This window comes from Anabrus simplex, chromosome 4 (genome assembly GCF_040414725.1).
Source record: "Anabrus simplex isolate iqAnaSimp1 chromosome 4, ASM4041472v1, whole genome shotgun sequence".
NCBI classification, from domain to species: Eukaryota; Metazoa; Arthropoda; class Insecta; order Orthoptera; family Tettigoniidae; genus Anabrus; species Anabrus simplex.
The window spans coordinates 216,706,305-216,733,056 of record NC_090268.1 but is presented as its reverse complement, the minus strand read 5'-3'; the positions used below and the strand labels follow the sequence as shown (position 1 = coordinate 216,733,056).

At 39.1% G+C, this 26,752-nt stretch overlaps 1 protein-coding gene across 2 annotated transcripts in view; it reads left to right on the top strand.

Moving 5' to 3' along the window:
- The first annotated feature begins 7,907 nt into the window (after positions 1-7,907).
- stai (stathmin) overlaps positions 7,908-26,752 on the top strand; it is a 134,041-nt gene continuing 115,196 nt past the window's right edge. The window contains exon 1 of one of the 2 annotated variants that reach the window (XM_067145358.2): positions 7,908-8,030. The gene's annotated coding sequence lies outside the window, so the exon portion shown is untranslated. The remainder of the gene's footprint in view (positions 8,031-26,752) is intronic. The other variant, XM_067145359.2, reaches the window with a different exon arrangement.

The following is a 26,752-nucleotide window of genomic DNA, read 5'->3' as shown; positions in this document are numbered from 1 at the left end:
CGAGGATGGCTGAGGTGGGAATCGACCCCACCTCTACTCAGTTAACCTCCCGAGGCTGAGTGGACCCCGTTCCCGCCCTCGTACCACTTTTCAAATTTCGTGGGAGAGCTGGGTATCGAACTCGGGCCTCCGGAGGTGGCAGCTAATCACGTTAATCACTACACCACAGAGGCGGACATAATAATAATAATAATAATAATAATAATAATAATAATAATAATAATAATAATAATAATAATAATAATGCTATTGCTTTTTACGTCCCACTAACTGCTTTAACGGTCTTCGGAGACGCGAAGGTGGCGGAATTTTGTCCCGCGGGAGTTCTTTTACGTGCCAGTAAATCTACCGACACGAGGCTGACGAGTTTGCGCCATCAAATACCAGCGAACTGAGTCGGTACGGTATCGAACCTACCAAGTTGGGGTCAGAAGGCCAGCGCCTCAACCGTCGGAGCCAGTCAGCCCGGCATATCCCCTTAAAATTTTGATGATTCGTAATCTCTGAATTCTAAAATTGATTGAAAATGATTCTTTCTTAAGTACCGTATGTATTATTTTTATATTGAGGCTACCAGCATCTAGTGTTCTGTGAAATTCCATTAAACATGGAATGCTTGATACACATACAAACTCTTAAATTTCTTGTGATGTGTTATAAAAAATGTTTATAATTTAATGACTTTGTTTATTTACGGCGTGTATTTAAAATAACGGTTTAATCAACTAAAACTGCGTTAATAATTAGCCAGGTACTCGTTTTTTAAAACCCATCATTCGGGGATTTTTTCGTGGTGGGGGTTGGGGGGAGCGTGTACAGTGAACTTTTAGTCATGAGTGAGGGTTGCAATATTACAGAATGTTGAGAACCTGTGGCCTATAACACTTCTAAAGTCAATAAAGCTGTGGCTAGTTTGACTTGGTACTGGTGAAGAGGTTTTCTTCGTACTCCCTGTTGGGCAAGACATCGATCCCATTATAAGAGTCTATGAATTTTAAGAGTTCACTTTCAATGAACGGAAGACAAAAATTCTACAGGCTTTATTTAGAAAGAGAAGCTATAGGAAACTACAGGGATTCGGTCAAAAGAGGGAGGTTTGAACTAGACTGAACCGAGGACAGATGCAACGCTTTCATGTTAAATGAGTAGTGTCTGTTCAAAGGGCGCTGTTTCCACCTTAAGGAAGTTGTACGAAAACGCAAGAAACGTATAATAAAAGGCACATGGAACGTACCCATGATTAGGTATGGTTACAACTTTTAAGGAATTACTGTATATCTTTCTGGTCTGGATTGCTCATGGCATTCGATAGCATTCAACTACTGTAATACATGTGGACAAACTACTGCTTGGTTTCTTGTTTTTGAAGTGGTGATACTACTACTAATTATAATAATACGACAAATACACAAAATCTGAGCGTAACAATAAGGAAGGTTACAAGTGCAAATTCTGCGATGCACGTTACGCGACAATAAAGCCTGGTCTGACATCAAACATCAGTTCGTGTTTGAAGTTAACACGTTGTTTAATTAACTGACCATTCTTTTTAAAATTCTAATAAGAACTTGTGTCTTGAGCATGGGAGCCCGCAACGCTTTAGGAGCGTTATAACACATCTCTTTTTGTTTCAGCAGCTATAATGTATGGTACCTCACAACAATTCCAGAAAATTCTCATCCTAACAGACTGCTTCAGCGTGTTACAATGTTTAAAACAACCTGACTGCACCACAAAGACTAATAAGTACATCCTTGATATTCTGCAATTAGTAAGAAACGCAGAACTCCGAGGAATAACAGTTCACTTTCTATGGACAAATACAGTAGGGACAATACACGACACTTACGGATTTCGCCTTGCTAAAATGGGAGACAATTCGACGGTGGCGCTCCTAGTGACTTGACCTGAAAAAATCGCGCTAAATTCAAATATCAATGGAAATGTAGATACGGAAATGGATAAATAAATTACGTCTAGAAAGAAAGTGGTATTGAGATATTAACTTCGAAGTTGCTAAAGCAATTCTGGATAAATGAATGAAGCATTATTTAAAAGATTAATATTCAAAGACTGAAATTAGACATATAAACAAGGTGTGAAATGGACTGCTGTGAAATGGCTTGATCTTTCATTTATGCATTACTTTTTTAGCTTTAGCATACCTGCCTGAAATCTTACGGTTGGATTTGTCTTTTTTCCTCGTTTAAAAACAATGTATCATCACATTAAGACATTTGTCAATAAAAATATCGGCACATTCCTTACACATATGATGCAATGAATTAACATTTAATAGCTGGACAATTTTCCTCTTAACATGAAGCCTACTAACAGAAAGAAAATCTATAAAATCCCGGCTTTAATCTGAGAAGAGGGATAAAAGAAAGAAAAGTTTGAAAATGTTGTCGATAGTGATGCTTTGAGGAATATTTACGTACAATTAGAGTAAAAATGTAACATACCCTTGGCTGTATAGTCGAGGATTTTTAAAGTCGCTGGCCTGGAAATGATCTGAACAGATCTTATAATTCTTGTACAAGCGTAACGTCCCTTCTTTCTTGTACACTTTATCCAAATCGCTTCTGTGACATTTCAAAACCCACAGATCACACCTACAACAACACATCGGTATTGAAGGTTAACTGCTGCACTATACAATAAAATATGCGCATTATATTTTAAGCCCGTTAAAACATGGGTCGAGCAGGTCAGAAGATTATGAAGTACTATAAAAATCTCTGTCACTGGAAGAGTATATATGCAAACACAATATTACTTACATGTTCTTGTCACGAGGGAACCTGAAGAACGAGCGCGCATTTTTCTCTACTTCGTAATTACTGCAGCCAAACACAGCACATACCTTTCCCCTCATGTTGAGAGGAGATATCAAGGAATGACACACGCTACTATTTAATTATGTCAACTCACTGAAAACGCATAAATAACACCAAAAACTTCACACAAAAATACACGTGCTCTTATGACAGAATCAGTACCGTTCAGGTCTATCCGCTAGAGTGAGCTCCAATAGCTGTCCCTCGATATCTCGCTCAGTGTCATGTATTGTCTCTACTGTATTTGCTATGGATCAAGGGACATGCTGGTATCGAACACAATGAAACAGTAGACCTCCTCGCTAAACAAAGTACAACTGCAACCAACTTACGAGCCATCCAACTCCCTTATACAGACTTTCTCCCCATTATCCGTATGAAAGATCAAAGAAAATGGTCAACGGAATGGAATACACAGGATCTGCACAAAGGACGATATTATGCCGCACTTCAAGCTAATATCCCTAACAAACGATGGTTCGACAGCATCAAGCTTGCCAGACGTCACATCACATCCCTCATACGCATGCGACTAGGACACGGATGTTACGCCGACCATCTCTACCGTATAAAAGTGCTGGACTCTCCGACGTGTGAGTATGACCCTCCGTGTGTCGCAGATTTGAACCACGTTGTATTTGTTTGTTCAAAGTACAGTGCTGCATGAACAGTAATGCTCTCAAAATTGATTAAAATTGGAATTCCATTTCCAACCAGTGTGCCAGTTTTTCTTTCTTCTGCCAACCAGAGAGTACATGCGATTTTAGCCGAATTTCTAAAAGGTAGTGATCTAAATATATAATTCGTGTCCTTCTTCTTTTTGTTTTTACCTCTCTTAATCAAAAGTTCGTAATGGTTTTCGCCACGGTCAGAAAAAAAAAAAAAAAGTGCAAATCATGAATCGTGAGTGTCAGAATATCCAAGGAATATGTGGTGTGAAGGAGACTGTCTCTAACCAGCGTGCCAGTTCTTCTTTCTCCTATCAAACAGAGAATTTAAATGACTTCAGCACAGTTTCTCAAATATAGCGTTTTAAATATATAATTTGTGTCCTTTTACCGCTCTTATTTTATCAGACTTTTATATTGATTTTAGTCATGTTAAAAAAATGTAAATGTCAGAACATCCAGGGAGTTTGTGAAGTGAAAGAGACTTTCAGGTGATTTTTCTGTCTGCCATTTTTGTCATTTCATTCCTGTGTCTGTCATATGTATGTATATATATTACTGTGTGACTTGTGAATTTGTAATGTTTGTTGCTGGCTGTATGGTCGATGGACCAAAAGCCAAATAAATTTTTTAAAAATCTCTTTTTGTTTTCTTGTAACTGTGCGATATTAGGGTGTCCAAGATGCAGGGTGTTAAACCTCGACTTCCTCTTTCTACAATAATTACCACCACCACCCGACGCCGCGCCAATTCATGCTTTCTTTTCTCCCTCAACCCTCATCCTTCGAGTGATCATTGCTTCACGTTTTGTTTTCTCTTTCCGATCCGATAGATATCTACAGTATCTTCCTGATCAATATAGGTTTGAAGATTATACAATCAGTGTTGCCATCTTGGTTGTTTTCCAACTAGATCTGGTTTCTAAGGCAGTTAGATACGAAAATAGGCATCTACAGTACTTGCTAGTTGAAAATCTAGCCTCTATCTGGTTGAAATATAGTTATTTTCTCGTTTAAGCAAATTTTTAATTTTTTTTGAAGCAAAATGTATTTCCTAAGACAGAAGATTGCTGATTGAAGGGATTACATAAGAAAAGAGGAAAGGGGAAACTGTTAACCCTGCACTGGTCGCGCACCCTGAAGGAACATTTCCAGTCGCGCTGAGTCTGAGAGGCCCATTTCTTTATTTTGTGTAAAGTCTTCTAAATTCAGTGCCACCGAGCTCGATAGCTGCAGTCGCTTAAGTGCGGCCAGTATCCAGTATTCGGGAGATAGTAGGTTCGAACCCTACTGTCGGCAGCCCTGAAAATGGTTTTCCTTGGTTTCCCATTTTCACACCAGGCAAATGCTGGGGCTGTACATTAATTAAGGCCACGGCCGCTTCCTTCCCACTCCTAACCCTTTCCTATCCCTTCGTCGCCAGAAGATCTATATGTGTCGGTGCGACGTAAAGCAAATAGCAAAAAAATTAGTAGTAGGAGTAGTAGTATGAACTGATCTAGAATTACAATTTAGGCCTATTCCAAATTATAGTACCACAATTCACTAAATAACTCAAAATTCAACCCTAAAAAGAGCCATTTCTTAAGAAAAGCTTCTTCCTCTTCACTTTTATTAAATCTACATTAATTTTATTCCAAATTAGCAGCGAAGATGTGGTTTCTTCTCTGGCTTGGAGGAAAAATTGCCTCCACGTCAGATAGTTCTCTCCCCTGCCAGTGTAGTGAATTGAGATTTTCCGACTCATCGGGTACTCCCAGAAAACAGATAAGTAAACGGGCATAGTTTTTTCCCTGGAACTATCCACTATTCGACCCCCCCCCCCGCCGAAAAAAGACGAAGATTGTTCACGGATGTCTGCGTCTTGATCATTCCAGCTCTGTAGCTTTGGACTGTTAGTTCGGCAGCATAGTACTGTTCGTTAAAAGTGAGAAAATGTGTGGTTTTTTATTTGATCGAGTATTTGGTATGAAAGCATTGCTTTTAATCGCGCCATTCCTACTGACGTCATTGTAATGACCCACGTTCATTTCAGTTGGGAAAACCACTAAGAGAGTCTTTCTGAGAGTCTATAAAGGCAGGCGGAGAGTGAGTGTCTGCCATTATAATGAAAACTCCCCAACCTGATTGTGACTGGCGTTAGGCAAGCTGGCCTACCAATACAATGAACATTCCCTAACCCAGTCTTCGTATGAGAAAATACGTTGGTGACTTCCCCGTCGTGTTTCTAGGGCAAAGTTAAGAGCTATGCAACTTAATACAATATTGCTCACAACGTTTACACTACCTAACCTAGAATTCTGTATAAAAATTTAGAATTCCGTGGCGAAGCACGGGTACGTCAGCTAGTTTAATACTATAGTTATGTGGTATTTATCGATACGGCCACTAATAACATAACTAATAACTGTCGGCAGCCCGGAAAATGGTTTTCCGTGTTTTCCCATTTTCACACCAGGCAAATGCTGGGGCTGTACCTTAATTAAGGCCACGGCCGCTTCCTTCCCACTCCTAGCCTTTCCCTGTCCCATCGTCGCCATAAGACCTATCTGTGTCGGTGCGACGTAAAGCAACTAGCAAAAAATAAAAAAAAAATAATAAATTGAGAATTAAATTTTAGGCCTTCCTCTAAACTACCATTTCACTCAGCGTGAATAAAATTATTTAGGCCCTAGATTATAGCGACTTATTCCCCGACTTTGCGTACCGATTTTCATTAAGATGGGACCACTAATAATATAATATTCGAGAAATATTTTTTAGGCCTTTCCTAAACTACCATTTTTCTCAGCGGGAATACAATAATTATTTATGACCGTGATTTTAGCGACTTATTCCCTGACTTCACCTACCAATTTCTGTTAAGGTACGGCCACTAATAACATAAATATTTGAGAATTAAATTTTAGGTCTTCCCCTAATCTACCATTTCACTCAGCGTGAATACTATTATTTATGGCCTAGATTATAGCGACTTATTCCCCGACTGTGCATACCGATTTTCATTAAATTCTCCTCAGCCGTTTTCTCGTGATGCGCGTACATACATACATCTAGACAGACAGACAGTTAGACAGGCATACAGAAATTACGGAAAATTAAAAAGTGCATTTCCTTGTTACTGTGGAGACGACATACAGAAATGCCATCATTTTTAAATTCTGAGCAATGTACTGTCAAAATTCGTATTTTAGCGTGCTAGTCTTTCGTCACAGGGGTCCCGAGTTCGATTCCTAGCAGGGTCGGGAATTTTAACCATAACTGGTTAATTTCGCTGGCACGGGGGCTGGGTGTATGTGTCGTCTTCATTATCATTTCATCCTCATTACGACGCGCAGGTGGCCTGCGGCTATATCGAATACGAATGACTGATTCGGATTCCTGCTCACATTGTGCTCAAGGTGACTCAATACCGGTACTTCACAGAGTGGCCACTTCTCTGAGGATCCGACCGGTGTATAAGATCCGATTACTTCATTACCTCAAGAACGAAACATAATTCTACACTATGGATAATTGGACACACTGTCCATATTATGACTACTGATGGGCAGCTGGACAAGGAGCTTTACAGAGAACACGATGGAAGTAAATCAAGTTATAGACTCTAAATTCTCAACAGAGAGAAATTAAAACACAGTGCAATAAGGTCTTTGTTTAGAATTCTCTGTGAAACTAGTATCACTTCGTAGCTTAGGTATTTCTGTCAGTTGAATGCGAATTGATAACAAGTAAAATGTATTTAGTTTGGGGAAATAATCCAGTCCGTACCGAATTTACATTTCTTTGTAACAGTAAAAAAGACGTGTTTATAAAAAAGTCCGGTGGTATTTGAAGGTGCTCAAATACGCCAGCCTCGTGTAGGTGGATGTTATTGGCACGTAAAAGAACTCATGCGGGACAAAATTCAGGCACCTCGACGTCTCCGAAAACCGTAAAAGTACGTACAATCAATAACATTGCAATTTTATTTATGCATGTTATTATTAAATGTGTTCCTTCTCATGTTTATAAATTATGACTTATAGGCCTATGGTAATGAGATCGGGTAGGCTATGTACGGACAATCGTGATTGTTGATTAGACTTGGACTGTTAACACAGTACAGTACAGTACAGTACCGGTACGTACCTAACAAAATAATTAATACTTGCAAGAATACCATGGTGAGCTTTAAAAGCATTTGGCTATGCGGTATCATACCCATACTGTTGCGAAAGAATATCAGCTGTTACGATATTGGGCACTTGTAATGTTTCGGTTTGTTACCAACGCAAAAAAGTGCAAAAAGTGACAAGAAAAATTTCAAACACAGGCTAGCCGTGTTATTTGTAAATTAACCAATCGTATGGCCGTTGTTGTAGGCGCGTTTGAAGTAACCAATGCTGCGACTTGTTTTATGCATGTGGGCGATGGCAGTAATGGTGGACAATATAAACGAGGGAAAGCGTTAGATTACTGTGCTATTAAATTGGAAACTGGTGGTTGAACATCGTGTACTAGCTACATTTGTAATCTTTTAGGTAAGTAAACTTTCATGATGAAATGAATGGCAGTTTATGTGATGAACTTACTAGCTTTGCAGCGATTTGGCAAAATATTCATTAATGGCCAACTGTTTGTCGGTAGGTTCTTTGTGCCAGCAGCGCAGATCATACACACAAGGTGGTGTAGATAGTTGCAAGCTAACTAGATATTTCTTTTTTCGTTATTAATGTCGGTATGAATTATGAATATGTAATTTTATTACTTAATTTGTTACGGAATAAAGTTCGGCCTAATATTTAATTTTTAAGTGCACCTTAAAACATTTTCGTTGATATACAGTAATATTATTTTTTCCAAACTTCACGAGGGGATTTGCTAAATTCTACATTTCGCCCAAATAATGTTTTGAAAACTAACTGAAAGTCGTACCATATAATTGGATATGGCTCTGTGAAGCTTAATTTAGCTGTCAGTAATGATTATCATCGTTAGTTTACAGCTCGGAGGATGTGTAGAGTTCAAAGCGTTACAAACCCATATTATCTTACTTGTATTTCGAAAATTCCTACAAATATATTCATTTAGTATAAACCGGAGAGAGTGATACATGTTCTGTGATACAGTGGTTTATTACTTACTGGGAAACTTCAAATGCAGTTTTGATAGATCTTGCACTTGCTTTAACCATTATCTTTTCCGTGCATCGCTGATGACCTCGGTGTGATCCTCATACATAAATATAATCTGTTTTCTGCCTTGTTGCTGTATGATAAGACTACCGTGTTATTCAGTATTTGTTTTCTATGTATGGCTATTTCTCGTGTGTGAAAAGGGTGTATTTCCTATATCTGTCACTACCTTGACAAAGTGTTTAATTTTTTTTTTTTTTCTTTTCTTTTTCTTGAGGGTTTCCTGTTAATATTTAAAAGTACAGTGAAACCTGTTTGCAACGGAATCTAATGGTACCACGTTTTGTATTTCCCTGTGCACAGGTTTCTGTAGAGAACAGGTAAAAGTGATAAAAGGTATATTCCACTAACGAAATGTGTACTGGGTTCTGCACAGCAGTCGGAGATATTTTCTAGTCACTTTACTGCATTCTAAACCTCTTCCTTTCTTTTTATTTTTTTAAAAATTTTTACAATTTGCTTAATGTCGCACCAACACAAACAGGTGTTGTGGTTTAGGAAAGGGATAGGAGTGGGAATAAAGCGACTGTGGCTTTAATTAAGGTACATTTGCTTGTTGAAAAATTGGGAAACCACGGCAAACCATATTTCAGGGCTGCCAACAGTAGGTTTTGAACCTGCTATTTCCCGAGCGTAAACTGATAGCTACGTGACCCAAACCATGCACACTTGTTTGGTATATTGTGGACCTCTTACGATAAACAACCTACAGCTGTATGTTATATTAATCATTTCGGGACACAACAATAAGTTTATTTTTTTCACTGCCTTTCATGTTCTCGATGAAGTTAAATTTCTTGTAACAATTGAAATTTTTGTAAAGATACAATAATTGATTTCTGGACATACTGTAACTTGTAGGATTGGTGACCTTCTTGCTTTACTCAAAGATTCAAAGACATTCAAAACCGTCTAAAACTTGTAAACAGTTCAACTCTCATAATGAATAAAAGATAACACAGATAAAATTATATATTTTCCACTTTATATTGAGAAACTTTCCATTTGTGTTGGGCAATTTCTGCTAAGTACAGGTACTATTGTGTATATTTTAGTGTTAACCTCATGGGAGCATGGAATATTTCTGTTGACACCAGGTTTCCACAATGTACAGGTTCTGTTGAAAACAGGTGTCACTGTATATTGTACAGTTAAACAGGTGTGTAGTGACTAATAGATCTCTGAGATAAAAAAACTAATGAAATTTAATTGCTAATACAAAACTTTACGTTGCACCAACACAAACAGGTGTTATGGTCTACTAATACAAAAACTAAAACAACTGCCATTGGTGAGCAGTAAAGGGTCCTTGATTGTGGGAGATCTGTATTAATAATTTCATGGCACCACGGAGACATCTCTTAACATAGTTGGGTTATGTGAGGGATTTGAGGTTGAATTATTCATTCATTTTCCAAGACACTTGCCAAAAATTATTGCTTCCAATTGAGCTAATTAAACCAGTTCAGGTAACTCGGTCACAAAAGTACGAGTGTTTTGCCCTGGTGCGGCTTGGGCCCATCACCTCTCAGGGATACTAAACTGGCTAGCTCACTGTAGCTATGATACTTGTTAAACACACTGCTGATTGAAACGTTCTTTATCGATTGTGTATTTCTGGATAATGGAACTCGAATTATTGATTATGATATAAGTACAAACTGCTTCTCATTCTAAGGTATTCACAGTTGTTATGAAAAGCAAGGTCAGTGGTGGATAGTTAGATGAAAACTGGAGTGGTTTAGATCACACTAACAGATTTTTAGTACAAGTCAAATAATTGAAAAATTCTAGAAGAGGAATAAACAGTATTGTTTTTTTTTTGTACAGTTTTTTTTTTTTTTTTTTTTACAATTTGTTTTACGTCGCACCATCACAGATAGGTCTTATGGTGATGATAGGACAGGAAAGGGTTAGGAGTGGGAAGGAATCGGCCGTGGCCTTAATAAGGTACAGCCTTGCCTGGTGTGAAAATGGGAAACCACGGAAAACCATCTTCAGGGCTGCCGACAGTGGGGTTCTTTTGTACATCCAGAGAAGGCACATGACAGAAAAGATATTAGCCATAGTGAGGAATTATGGGTAGTGTATGTATATCAGGCAATCAAAGGTCTGAATCTTGTCTTGATCAATAATAATCAGGCCACAGTGCAAATTGATTGTGGAACTAGTTCTTGGTTCAGAATACTACGAGTGGTTACAGAAGGCTGTAGAGAGATTCAGTTGGGTGGAAGTGTAGTATGCCGTTTGGCCTATGCTGGATTATTCTTAATGCCAAGACTGGTGAAAGCCTGCAATCTTGTACCTTGGTGGTTGAAAAAGTGGTGTAGTGAGTATGGTATGAACAGTAGCATTTCCCACACTAAAGTGATGTCAGCAGGAAGAAACCTAAGGAGATTCAGTGTTAAGCTGGGAATACAAAACCGAGACAGGTGGGTCATTTCAAGTATTTAGGATGCGTATTCCGCCTTGCTGACCCCGCTTGGAATTATGTAAATGTTCTGACTGCTTAGCTGGTTCGAGTTCTGTTGGTAAAAAAAATTGTCATCCTCGGAATTATGGCTATCAGGTTAGGGGAGTTGTTAAACTGCTTTCATGTTCATAAAAAACCAAACAGAACATCTTGAAACACTAGAGATAGGAAGAAAATATTCATAGGGCATGTTAATTAGTAAGTTCTGCAGAAACTATTTTTTTTTTTTTACTAGGGGCTTTACGTCGCACCGACACTGATAGGTCTTATGGCGACGATGGGATGGGAAAGGCCTAGGAGTTGGAAGGAAGCGGCCGTGGCCTTAATTAAGGTACAGCCCCAGCATTTGCCTAGTGTGAAAATGGGAAACCACGGAAAACCATCTTCAGGGCTGCCGATAGTGGGATTCGAACCTACTATCTCCCGGATGCAAGCTCACAGCCGCGCGCCTCTACGCGCACGGCCAACTCGTCCGGTTCACAGAAACTATTAGCACTTGCGTCACCTAGGTTCAGCATGTGTCCTGTTGCCTGTTTTGCACTGGGTCCTCCGTGGGCGCTGATAACTTGTTCCGTACATGATGGCATCAACACGTATAAGGCGCGAATGGCGTCCTGGGGTATAGCCATCCATGCTTCACTCACCTCGTTCCACAATTCTTTTTTGGTGTTTGGCATTGGGTCACAGCGCCACACCCGTCCTTTCAACATATCCCACACATTTTCGATTGGGAACAAGTCCGGTGATCGGGCGGGCCAGGGCAACAGTCTGACATCCTTTGACAACAAGAAGGCACCAACATGTGGTTGCCCATAGTCCTGCTGAAATATGGTGTCTGGGGTTTCGTGCAGAAAGGGTATGGCTATGGGTCGCAAGATGTCATTCACGTAGGTCAGACTGGTCACATTGCCCTGGACACGCACCAACTATGATTTGTGGTTGTACCCATTATAACCCTACACCATAACATCTTGAGTTGGCGCTGTATGTCTTGCGCGATGTAGTCAATGTAATGCCTCTCGCCCTGTCTGCGGCAAACCAAAATGCGGCCATCATTTTCAAACAAACAGAACATGGATTCGTCCGAAAATACTATCTGCTGCAGTTCCTTTCCCCAGTGATGTCGCTCCATACACCATTGCAGTCTAGCATATTTATACTCATTAGTTCAAGGTAGGCGGAGAAGTGGACGACGTGCCGGTGACACAGACCGTAATAAAAGGCGACCGACGGTCACTCCTGATAGTGTACGATGTGTTTCACTTTTCCGCCAGAGCCGAGGAGGACGCAGATCTGTCCTGCAACGCCATTCGGATGAGGTGTCCTATCTTCTCAGGGGGTGGGGGGGGTGGGTCTGTGTGGTGCGACCAGACCCGTCTCTTGTTCTGCGGCCTTCTGTGAACCATTGGACGGATGCGTCACGTTCTCTCATGTCAATAATGTGCCCTCTTTCAAACTCACTCATTTGACGGTACAGTTCTCGCATACCTTTGCGAGGCATCCTGCACGCCTGCTCAAGTTAACATTTATCTATTACCTTCAGTTTTTAGTGACGAGAGCCACAGGCACATTTTATCAGTCGGTGGTGGTGCGCCGAGGTATCGATGTGGCCCTTGAACCAGATGGCCAACATGGTTCAAATGCTAATCATTTCTACAGAACATACTAATGCACATGTCATGTGAATATGAATTTCCTATCTAGTCTTTCAAGGTATTCTGGTTTTTGTAAACATGAGTGTATTTCTAACCTCTACTATCTGCATATCACGAGAAGTCGCAGCAGCCTGTAGGTACGGCACGAGTAACAGATACTACACTCTAAGCTACAAACGTTCGTCGTGACAGACAGTGCAAAGTCTTCAGTATTAATTCGTTCATATGCAGTACTTGTAAATGTGTACCTAAATCACAATTGCAGTATCACTTTGAATCTTCAGAACAGCACCTCATTTCGCAAGAATAACTGTGGACGGAACAGATGTTCATTGTGAGGCCTTGAGAGTTGAGATAGGCACGTGTGGCAGCCATATTTACCCCTCGCAACCCTTATCCCGCAACCATGTGACTTCTCATCAGACGTCCATAGTAGATTGTGTGCCAAAACACTGGATTCAATTCCAAACCTCTCCGCAGTGTTCATATGGAGTGAGTGCGTGATTGATGGCGATTCGTCCATTGGATGGTGACGTTAAGCCTTCAACAGACACCTCGGTGCTATAAGGCAGGAGTAGGCTATGTGCCTGTACCAGGTTGCACCCTCTCAGTTCATACCCGACCCTGTAGAGAAACGGGCAAGGGTTGAACTTTCATTTAGATGGTTCACCACAGATCTAACTGTTCAGGCTTGATCCTCTGTACCAGATTTTTCAAATTTTTAATTTGAGAAAAATGCAGAAACTGGCAAATCTTCGAACATTTGAATTTTCATAACTATCTGTATATGTGACCCGTTGCATAGGCAGGGACGAAAAGTGTGGAATGGAAAGTTTACAGGTGAGCTGAATTTAAGTGTCTGTGGTGTAACAATCACATTTCTATGGTTTGACTTCTTACGCTACCTATAGGTCTTCTTAACAAACTAATTTTCACAGCAGTTCGAGACTTCGCCACTTGATGTCATGAAAACTTTGTAGAGTTGGTAAGAAAATTAGTGAAAGCTGTAATTGCGTTTTTCTCAAAATACAGTTTTCCTAATAGCTCTCTCTTTCTTAGCATTAATCCCGACTTGCAGGGTCTGCTGCTTTGCTACATCTCCTCCATTTCTGTCTGTCGTTGACATCTTCTGGTGTTAAGCCAACACTGTGGATGTCTGCCCTGATGTTGTCAGTCCATCTCTTTGCCGGTCTTCCTCGTGGTCTTGTTCTCTCTGGGTTGATGTGGAGCGCTGTTTTGGCAACTGAGTCGTCCTGTTTTCTCATGACGTGGCCGTACCAGCGGAGATGGGCTTCCCTCACTTTGTCTATGATGGGCGCGACACCAAACCTTTGCCGGACATCCGTGTTCCTTATGTGGTCACATCGGGTCAGCCCCATGGACCATCGAAGCATCTTCATCTCCTCAGTTTTCCTAAAGCAACAGTCAGTAATTAATATCTCTGAAGTATTGCACCTAGAATATTTACTCTGTTTTAAAATGCTCAGTATCTTAAGCCAGTTTTATAACCACAAACATCTCATAAATGAAAAATCCGGCTTTAGGTCCCTTTTCATGCAACAGGCACATATGGAACACCCATGTGTGGTTCAGTGGACCAGTAATTCCTTATCAGCCAAGATATATCGCATCCTTAAATTCTTTCCTGGAAGCGCCTTCATTTTCATCTTTGTCTGCATGAAATGGGATTCATTTCTGGTGGGCATGTCAGTTCCTGGAATTACATTGTTGTCAAGTACTGAAAAGTTTGTTACAGACATAGAAATGTCTGGTTTTTTGTTCACTCTGTGCTTTTACCAAAATCATGTTTTTTTATCACTGATTAAGACCTAGCCACAGCAGTCCTTTCCTTGTGATCATCCTCCCAATATTCCTTTTTTTAATCGCTGGTACAGTTCTTTTTTGTGCCTACTTTTCTCCCCCATCTTCCAGTCTCTGTAGATCAGACCATATATCTTCCTTAAAATCTTCCTTTTCAAATGAACAGTTACGCTCTTCAAGCATTTGTGGTGTTGCCAACGTCTCACAACCATACAGCAGAACCGATTGAACTTATGTTGTGTATAAATGTATTTTGTTATTCTGGGAAACCATGTGACTTACATAGATGGTTTTTACTATAATAAACACAATTAGCATTCATTATTCCTTGTCAGCCTTCCTTCTCTGTCTCACTTTTATTTGATCATACTGAGCACAGGTACTTGTTTAGACTTTCAAAATTATGGTCATCGATATTAATGTCTCCGAAATCAGTTTGACGATGTGATACTACCATATACTTTGTTTTCTCATCATTGACCAGCAGTCCTATCTTGCTTGCTTCGAGCATAAATCGAGATATCATCTTGTTCAGGATTTCCCCCATAATTGCTACATAGTCTACAAATGCTCGGATTGTCTCAATTTCAACCAACCCATCTCTCTCGTACGGCTAGTTGCATGTATCCCGTTCTCTAGTGCGTTATGGAAGATTGGTGACGGAGGATTGCTCTTTTGCAACATATTACTAAGGGTGAAGGGTGCTGACAGTTGATTGCCAAACTATACCAAAGCTTGTCCAATAAGAGTTACTGCAAAAACAATGGCAAACTGTGTTGCGAGATATCCCTTAGCTGCTTTGTTGTTGCATCTCCAAATGGCATTTCTGAGTTGGCTTCTGTAATGAAACTGTTTTTTCCTTTCCAAAGCTATGAAATTTACATATTCAGTCGAGCGACAGTGTGCACTCTTAAATATTGATGATGATGATGATGATGATGCTTGTTGTTTAAAGGGGCATAACATCTAAGGGCATTGTCCCATTCTTAAATATTATTACCCGTACTGTAATGATACTGCCGTAAAATACAATTATAGGAGGGCACATAATATTAGCTGAAACAACTTCATCTGTCATAACGCATAAAGGAAACGGGCATTCAACAGAGCCTTATAACGTTAACATCTATATATATATATATTGTTACGGTTTTTTCCGTGGTAGTTAGAGGTGAAAGAAGGTGCGGGGGTGAACAGGTCTCAGGCAACGAAATTAAAGTTAATTTAAAATTTAACAAGGTTATATTTTCTTTGTAAAATCAAGAAATAACAAGCATGGCAGGTACGGAGTAGCAAAGCCACTATTCGAGAATATACAATTACAGAGTTACAGGATGGGCTCCGAGAGCCAAACCCACAATACTTAAACAATTAGCCCAATCTTACGATATACAGAAATTCAACAAAGGGGCAGAAGACCCCAATCATGCCCAGGAGCACTTGCTCCCAATTACACAGTAAAGCCTCCTCGAGGCATACAACACTCAATTTTCGAGAAAGAGCCACTCGCTCTCAACTTTAAGCCTATCAAAGGCCACACCAAACTCCACCTTCAAGTTGTCCTCTAAGGACATAGACACAGGGGTAAAATACCCAACCTACTGAGGCCTATTAAGTGAGAAAAAGGTTAATTACATGACCTCTAAAATAACAATTTGAGAGGAGGCGATCTGCACTCCTAATACACTTGTTTAAAACCTAATCTGGCACTAGGCTGCAAACGCAAGGGCTAATCCCATACTAAAGAGGTGACTTTAGAATGAAACAAATTACATTACATTAAGGAAGAATCGGTTAAGAAAAATAAGTTCACCTCAAAACAATATGAGTGGGAGCTCGAGAGGGTTAAGCACTCTCTATCCCAATATGTAACTTTAAAAGAGAATAGATGCTAAGAGTCGTTACATTTTAGGGAAAAGTTACATGGTGGAAACGCTTCGGACCCGCCCCGAGAGTTAAACTGCTGAGCTAGCAAGAAAAGAAGTTATTAACCGGCCATTACCTGGTTGTTGAACTGCTGCCCGAAGAAAGAGGCGCTACCCGCCCCCTGCTATGTACTTTACACACTGAAAGATGGTACTGAAGTGGCGCAGAGACCCTAAAATCAGCAGTTTATATACTCCCGCGGAAAGTTCGAGGCGTTTGAGGAATGAGAACACCCTCCCACAAAAACTTTATTGGCTAGGGTTAAGCAATATATCCCCTCTGGGGAAGATACACCTGATTGGTTATAAATTAATTAAAGAAATTCGGGATTGGCTAAATTCAAAACAAGGGGAAAGAAAGGGTTATACAGCCAACTTAAACAATCACAGAAAGAAATTTAACAAGAAACAAACTTTTGAAATAAAAATTTCTCCAAAAAACAGTTCTTTCACTTCGCACTAGGGTGCACCATTGTAGTTTTTCAGTAGTGTCCTCTAGAAGAGAAAGTTCACACTTCTTACTACAGGTAAAACAAAAATACATCAAAAATGACCCAGTTCAAAAACTCCAAAATTTCCAAGTGGTGACATCTTCTGAGAAACTTGAAAATTAATACATTAGATAAAGTTCAGACTTCCTCCGCCAGAGGAGTTTCAACTGGCGCAAATTTTAAATTAGCGGCGTGGAGGTGTACCGCCCGGTACATATACAAAATAGAGTTTTGTCTGTACGTTGCTCAGAATTTAAAAAGAATGGCATTTCTGTATTGGTCGTGTCCACAGTAACAAGGAAATGCACCTTTTAATTTTCCGTCGTTTCTGTGTATCTGTCTGTATGTACGTGCATCGCGAGAAAATGGCTGAAGAGAATTTAATGAAAATCATTATGTAAAGTCGGGGAATGAACCATCACAATCTAGGCTATAATTAATTTTATTCACATTGAGTGAAATCGTAGTTTAGAGGAAGGCCTAAAATTTAATTCTCTAATATTTGTTATTAGTGGTCCTGTCAATAAATACTACATATGTAAAGTTGTGTAGAATTAAATTTCCGATCATTTATGTCTTACACGTTTTTACCATACTGGCTATGACAACGGAGATATTTATGAAATTCGATTTTTGTTGCCAAGTCCATATCAACACCGAGCCACGAGAAAATAGGGAAACAGAATTTAATGTAAACCGGTATGTAGAGTCGGGGAATAATGAACTACAGTTTAGGCTATAAATAATTTTATTCACCCTGGATAAAATGGTAGTTCAGGGGAAGGCGCTTAAAATTTAATTTTTAAATACCTATTTTATTGGTATTACCGAAAAGTTATAGAGAACACAATTTTCGATCATTTGTCTTATTCAGTTTTACCGTACTGAACCGACTGTGCTAAGAGTGGTATCACAGAGTCGGAAGAAAACTAAATGTGAAGGCCTACAATATCGAAATCTCATAAAATTGATCAAAAACATTACATTGACCATTGTTTGTGATGTTTGTCTCTTTTGTTGCCTCTTATCTTTGATAGATGAGATTACTGCTGTGTACCGAGTAAAACAGCCTGCCTAAATATTGGCGTTAAGTAGCTGGGGAGTTAGATAACTTCTGTGGCCTGGTCATTCCAACTCTGGAACTTGGGACTGTTAGATTGGCAGTGTAGTATTGTTCGTTAAATGTGAGAAAATGTGTGGTTTTTCATTTTATCAAGTAGTTCATATGATAGCATTGCTTTTAATTGTGACATTCCTACTGATGTCATTGTAATGACCTATGTTGATTTAAGATTGGAAAACCACTTAGACAACCTTTCTGAGGTGTAAAACTGCAGGTGGAGAGTGTTTGTATGCCATTATAACAAAAACTCCCCAACTTGATTGTGACTGATAGTAAGCAAAAGGGCTTGCCATTACAATGAAAATTCCCTAACCCAGTCTTCACATGAGAAAAGACGTACAGTGACTTCCCCGTCACATATGTGGGTTAACATTAAGAGCTATTCAATTTAATACAATCTTACTCACAGCGTGTACACTACCTAATCTAGAATTCTGTACACAATGTAGAATTCCGTAGTGAAGCATGGGTACATCAGCTAGTACCCTAAATAAATCAAAATGCAACCTCGAATACTGACATCCCTCACCCTCCCCTTGTGGGGTTGTAAATCTAGATGTTTTGTCTGGGCGGTTTGCCGAATTTTGCTGTGCACCCTTTTGCTGAATGGAATTTACGGTACAATTGGAACCACTTTCTGGCTCTGATTCTTGAATATTATTGTAAATTCAGGTTGGTACTCAAAATATCATGCCATTTTTATATATACACATCTTCATAGACTGTTATGCATTTCAGCATTTAGTCTGCAAGTTTCTGAGAATAAACTAACCTACACGGTTTGGCGTCATGTAGCTGTGAGTTTGCGTTTGGGAGATAATAGGTGTGAACTCTACTTTTGGCAGCCCTGAAGATGGTTTCCCGTGGTTTACCATTTTCACACCAGGCAAATGCTGAGGCTGAACCATAATTAAGGCCACGGTTGTTTCCTTGCCAGGGCTATCCCATGTCTGTGCTGGTGTGGCTTAGAACAAAATAGGTGAATAAACTAAGCTCCTGCACAATCCTCTGAAACTAGCATTGTGGTTTTATGTAGTTCCCTACCTGTAGCTCAAAATTGTTAAAAACTTAATCAAACCACCCTTGTCTAAGTCTTCCTCTGCTTTTCTTACCCTTCCTGACAGTCCATTATTCTATCATCCATTCACCTCACCATCTGCTATGCACATAATGCCTCGCCACTTCAGCCGAAACAGTGTACTGAGTAGCGCAATAATTCCCAATTACGCAGCTCAAGAACATTACAAGGATGTCTTCCGTCTTCTCGTCTGCTACGGATGTCTTAAATTCTTAATATCTTAAATATTCTTAAATTCTTAGGTTTGCGATTAGGTACATAACATGTTCATACTGTTTTGCAAGCAATTTTTTTCAATAAAGATTGTAATTGCTGTTTTACAAGTCAGTTCACTTGATTGCTCATTGTGACTGGTGACAGATGATGAGGTGCACATTAGTTAAAGGAGAAATTTTTCAGCACAAGTAGAAAACATTGTCACTCTTTTACGCAAACTCACTCACTCTCTCTCTCTCTCTCTCTCTCTCTCTCTCTCTCTCTCTCAGCTTCGCACATGAATTAGAAAATAATGGTCATTGACCACATGAGTGTTTCAGCTGGATAATGTAGCTTTTCTGAAGGAACTAAGAAGGCTGTCAAGAGGGACATGCTAATAGTGCTCCTGTGAGAAAAACGTCAACTGCGAGCTGTTCGCTGCTTAGCATGGACGCGGAAGCTAATAGCAAGGCGTTAATAAGCATAGCAGATGGCGATGATCTCACATGACCCCGCCACCAAGGTGGGTATATATGCAAGAGCAGGGGTCCCCACTGTGAGCCAGAGGGAGAAATATGTCCCTTGAGTCACTGTAACACACACTCCTCCTCCTCCCTTTCCTCCTCCATTATTCAATCTGTGGATTGGTTTGCGACAGCTCTTCAGTTGGCTCTGTTTTCTGCCCTCCGCTTGGGTTCTTTGTAGTTCAGTATAGCTTCCAAAGTTTGTTATAGTAGAAGTCAGTTTTGACTTAGAATTCCCTTCTGTTTTCAATTAATGTTTTTCTTTTTTGAGGTGTAATATGAATGTTGTTAAACATTTTTTTTTTCTTCAAGTATTTTCTAAATTAGTTTTGACAGACTTAAGAACCTGACGGTTAAAGCTTCCAAAGTTAACATTACTCATTATCTGCTGGATATACTGGAAGCAGGGTCTACCTCTATTTTTCTTTCCTTCAACTGTTCCTTCCAATATCAGTTAAACATGTTGGCTGCTGGAGCGGTTCATTGTGGCCGCGGAGGTACAAAGTAGTGCTGAGAGATGTTATGACTTGCCCTGTTGGGCCGACAGACCACTGAGCTGTTAACTTTGCTATGCTAGTGTACCACTATGGCCTCGGAGAAAATCGTGGCGTACTTTGTTTTCAAATTATAGTTTTAGTTTCTATATATTTCAAATTCGTTTTGGTAAAACATTGTTTTGCCTTGAAAAACATAATAGATCAGCTCGAAATGGACACTACTTACCACGATTTTCAGACTGAAGGATTAGCGTCATTATCCTCTGAGTTTGTGAAGAAATCAACTTCATATTTTATTAATAAACTCTACAATAACTGGTATAATAACATAGAAAGATCTTGTGCAAGTATTATTTCATACACATCCTACTGTAGAACTATAAGTGCCTTGGGATTGTAGTGTTAAGCACTAGTAAACAAATCGTGGGACCGTCTATTGGCTACAGTGAGTACTATCAAGCAACACAAGCTTCTAGTACTGCTACATTGTACCGCTCTGGCTGTGTAGCCAAAACCGTACAGTGAACTTTTCTGTGGGACCATGGCAGTATCTCAGGGTGCTAGGAATTTTTGTTGCATTTAGTATGAATATCACTTGGAGTATTGTTTTACTTCTGACTATATGCACAGTAGAAAGAAAACTGTGGTCACTGAGACATTTTTTGCTATATGTCCTGGCAGTCAACATGTTAAGTAAACTGCCATGTCTTAGCATATACCCTATTCATCTTATCCTTCTAGTCTGGCTTCTTGGTCAGCATTATGGCCTTTGGTTTGTTGGCCCCCAGTTTTGGTTCCGGGATGTGCTACTGATTTTAACCACATAAGGTTAATTCGTCCAACTTGAGGGTAGCTTGTTTGTGATAGTCTTGATACACATTGCCACTTAAACACAACATTTCGCAATACTAACCACCTCAAAAACATCTAGAAACGTTTTTCTTCCACACAGGGTAAGTGTTACAAAGGGCCGTAAAACTTGGCTTAATTCACATTAGTGCCAACCCCAGATTTTATTTATTTAATTGCCGGTTTACAACAGGGTAGTAAACCCCAATTACAGTACACCTAAAAATCTTTAAAGTGCTTATTAAATTACATTGACACAAAGTCTTCGATCTTAATAACTTAAAAATACAATTCTTAATAACTAAATTATTAATTCAATTACATTGATAAAATTCTTATATCTTAATAACTAAAAATACAATTCTTAGTAACTAAATTATTCAGTTTTATATCATAATAACTAAAAAGACAATTCTTAATAACTAAATTATTCAATTATTTGGTTTCTACAATAACTTTCTGACAGCTTTCAGTGTGATCTTAATTCTTAGTGTTGTGGCAGTGTAGCTGCAAAACGTTTTATGAATACAGGTATTGACATGTCGAAGTCCAAGTTATTGCCTGTGCTAACCGCTTCATTATAGTTGCTACATAACCTGTAGAGTGGTGAATGGTTGTGGGCGGTCATCAGAGCTCCGTTCTCTTGAGTGCAAGCGAGGTACGCGAAAATTCAATAGGGACAGTAAATACATACATTTTATAGTTTAATAATTTATGCAGGTACTTGGCATCGATTATTTTTTGCTGAATTTCAAGGCGGGTCATTCCGACACTGGTTAGTAAATTTTTGTATCCCACCGTAAATGGGTACAAGCCATGTGTTTGGTGGTGTAGGAATCTTACAAAACTTTTTGCACTCTTTCGATTGACTTAATATGCATTATAGAGTGCTATGATGGAATTAGTCTTCCTGAACAGTTTTGTGTTCCGTATGACAAATCCCAATGCCCGGTAGGCCTCTCCTGTCACCTTGTTTACATGAGCTGTGAAAGTAAGACCCTTGTCAAGCTGGACGCCAAGGTCACTGACTTGGTCAACTTACTGCAGGGCGTTTGGACCCAGCTTGTGTGGAAAGGTAATTTTATTCTTTTTCCAGGTGAATGACATTGTTACACATTTCAAGACGTTAAATTGTAGTTTGTTCATATGACTCGACATCAGAATACCATCTAGGTCTTTGTAGTAAGAGGCAGCCTTGTGTTGAGCTTACTGGTCTGAATATTTTGAAGTCATCGGCATAAAGGAGATAATTAGAATTTTTTACCTGTGTAGCCAATTACAAGATATTAGAATCATTCTGTATTGACAGTTTTCACAAAGGTGAAAAAAAATGAGTGTATCCAAATTCAATACATCATATATTCCATCATTAAACGGAGTAATCAAATTCAAACATGTTTCGGCTCGTTTGAGCCATCTTCAGTGAAAAAGGGGGAGGTGTTGAAATAATTTAGGTACATAATACAAGCTAAGAAATGCCGAAAAACATAATGAAGGAACAAATGAAAAAACAAAACAGAGCCTATACGGAAACAAAATTAGCACAGTATACAATATTTACATCATGTGGAGCAAAAAACAACTCACTGCGACAAAATTCAGTGAAACAGGGGTTAATACATTATCTAATTGTTTCGATATATTCTGACACAGATTGACCAGATTTGTAACTTTTGTAGATCTCCTAGATGTTGCTTGTCAGATGTTAGTGGTCCAATGTGTAAGATAATCTTATCATGAAGAATAAACTTGCGCTTATTGTTCATCTCCATCTGTATCATTTGTTTTCTTAGGTTAACACAGTTTTTAGTTTCTTTTATGTTTTGTATTAACTGCTGCCAAAACTAATTTGATTAATAAATGTATAAACTACTTGAAAAAGAAAACATGGCAACAGTATTATAATTTAAAAATAAGCAACTTAATTAAAGGACAAATAAGTCATCACAGTTCCCAGAATCTTCCAACAACAATTTCAACTTTTATGAAGAGGCATTAATTTTGGGATACATGAGAGCTTTTGGCACAGATACCCAGTAAAACATAACTATCATTAAAAATCTGTGAGATGAAATCTGACTCCATTCTGTAACTAAGGAATTTTTACAGATTATAGATTTAGAAGTTTTATAACGTAAAAACTTCATTTGGTAGGCTACCACAGTCAAATGTACTTGCATGATAAATCACTGTTTATTCTAATTCGCCAAAACTGGGTAGTTGCATTTACGGAAACGCATCCTTCGGTTTGTTTTTCAAGAAATCTCGAGCTACTGTCATGAAATGTTTAATAAACACTGCATCGGGCGAGTTGGCCATGCGCGTAGAAGCGCGCGGCTGTGAGCTTGCATCCGGGAGATAGTAGGTTCGAATCCCACTGTCGGCAGCCCTGAAGATGGTTTTCCGTGGTTTCCCATTTTCACACCAGGCAAATGCTTGGGCTGTACCTTAATTAAGGTCACGGCTGCTTCCTTCTCACTCCTAGGCCTTCCCTATTCCATCGACGCCATAAGACCTATCTGTGTCGGTGCGGCGTAAAGCACAAAGAAACAAAAAAAAGTAGCACAGCTGAACTGATGCCCAGGAGGTGGAGATTCATGAGGTACAATCCACTCTGAAAAGTGGTGTATTCTATTTCACCACTGGTCTTGGCATGCTGTTGCTGGGGGATTTATTTTAAGGGGGCAGAGCTATTGAGGAAGCTCTTTCTTGATTTTAATCTTTTAGGGGGTGGTTGAAGTCCAAATAGAGGATGACTCCTGTTGTTCTCCGCCTTTGTCCTCTCAGATCTTGCCACTACTTCCCTCCGAATATCGAATGATTCCAGCAAGCTATTGAAGTTTCTCAGTAGGGGGTTGCTTTCAGGTATCCTGAAACTACACTGCAGGTTTCATTCAATGGTAATCCATTTGCTTTGTTGAGCCGAATTGAACCACACAGGACTTGTGTATTCTGCCACAGAGAAACTGAGAGCCAAAGCAGATGTTTTCAGTGCTGTTGGATTTCGCTCCACTTGGTCGACGAGAGTTTATGGAGGATATTGTTTTAGGCTAAGACCTTCTGTCCAATATTTGTGCAGTGTGTCCTGTATATTAGGGCCTGGTCCAAGGTACTTTGGTAAAAAGCAGTGCTCTGATCACCTGCCTGCCCACTCCATAATCAACAGCCCATTAGCTTCCCAATTCCTAAGATGAAATGCACACATCTGGGGCTTAGTAGGGTTTTGAACTAACTGGTTTTTCTTATAATAAGTTGATAGTTCTTCAGTTGAGGAATCCAGTATCCCTTCAGTAGTTTGGAAATCATCAGCTTGGACAGCCAAAGCCAGATCATCAGCATAAATGAGGCTCCTAGTGAGAGGGCTTTGTGGTTCATCATTCATACATATATTTAAGAGGATTGGCGAGAGAACATTACCCTGTGGAAGGCCATTAGGGTTTGGTCTCTCCATCTATTATTCCTTTCTTGGAACTTAAAAAAACAAAAAAACCCAACCTGTAGTTCTAGAAGTCTCTTGATGATCTTTGTGAAATCGTACTCCTTTATGTGGTAAAGCTTGCACAATAACTTTCTGTGGTGCACCGTATCATATGCTGCACTGAGGTCCATGAAGGCCACATCAGCTACCATGTGTTTCTCTAATTCATCCTCAATGTACTAGGTGAGGTTTAGGACTTGTGATGTACAGTTCCTGCCTGGTTTGAAATCTGCCTGTTCATATTTTGCTCCATAAGCGTTTCTTGAAAGAAACAATCCACTCCTTTGCCTTGATACAGATGTGTTTAATCTGCCCCACTCTTGGATTTCTTGATGGCTCTTTCTAGGTCATTTCATGGAAGTTGAAAGTGTATTGAACATCTCCCTTGGAAAATCATTCCAATTTCTTAATTCCTCTTCCTATAAGCAAATATTTGCCCCAATTTGCTTGAATTCCAACTTTATCTTCATATTATGATCTTTCCTACTTTTGGAAACTACATTCAAGTCTACTAAAGTAATTCCATGCCATCTCTTTGCTGCCTACTTGGAACATACTGCAACTCATCTCATTACTCCCAAGTCTTGCCAGCCCGAAGTTTGCACATTTTTGTAACACTACTCTTTCCTCAAAAATCACCCAGAATAAATCTTGCTGCTTTCCTTTAGATTTTTTACAGTTCTCAAATCAGGTAATCCTGATGAGTGTCCCATACATTGGAACCATACTCTATTTGAGGTCTCATCAGTGACTTATGTGTCCTCTCCTTTGCATCCTTATTACAACCCCTGAATAACCTCAGATTCCATGAAAATATTGCATAGATACAAATAAAACAGTGCTGGGTTGAAGGTATATTGGGTGGCGATAAATAAGGTGTTGACTATGACATGTTTTCAAAATCTGTGGGATGACTACGTGTAGAAAAGATCAGTAATTTCTAAAGGGATTCTGTGGACTTCTCAAAAGTTGCTGCCAACCGACCAGGATTGTCTCACTGCAGGAAGATTGTATCCAAATGTAAGGATGACTGCAGTGTTATTTGTTCAATGTTGTCAACTTGGATTATGATTTAGCTCACACAATCCCTTATTTGAACAGGGTAACCATTTCTGATTACAAATAAGTATTACATGTTACAAATCTCATGTTATGGTCTGTATTGAAATGTACTCAAAGTCAAATAATAATACTAGATTATAAATTCCACCTGTATTGAACAGTAGTTGTGAGCTTTTTGTTAGAGGTGAAAGCTCAGCAGCTCATTATAGTGTTTATTTATCCATTCTTTCTTATACAGATTGTATAAAAATGTAATACTCAAACTTCTAGGGATTATAGAAGACACATCTATTAATATAAAATAAGGGTTTTTTCTGTACATTGCTCAGAATTTGAAAAGAATGCTATTTCTGTGTCGGTCATGTCCACAGCAAGAAGGAAATACACTTTTTACTTTTCCGTAATGTCTGTCTGTCTGTCTGTCTGTCTGTCTGTATGTATGTATGTACACGTATCACGAAAAAACGGCTGAAGAGTTAATGAAAATCGATTTATAAAGTCGGGAAATGACACGCTACAATCTAGGCTATAAATAATTTTATTCACGCTGAGTGAAATGGTAGTTTAGGGGAAGGCCTAAAATTTAATTTTCAAATATTTATATTAGTGGTCCTATCGATAAATACTACATAAGTTATACAGAATTTACAGTCTAAGCTATAAACAATTTTATTCACCCTGGATGCAATTGTAGTTTAGGGGAAGGCGCCTAAAAATTGTGTACCTATCTTATTGGTCCTATTGACTATAACAAAAGTTATAAGAATACAATTTCCGATCATTTATTTTTTATTCAGTTTTACTGTACTATGATAAGAGTGGTATTTCAGAATCGGATGAACACTAAATATGAAGGCCTTCAATATTGAAAGCGCATAACATTGATCAGCAGTAACA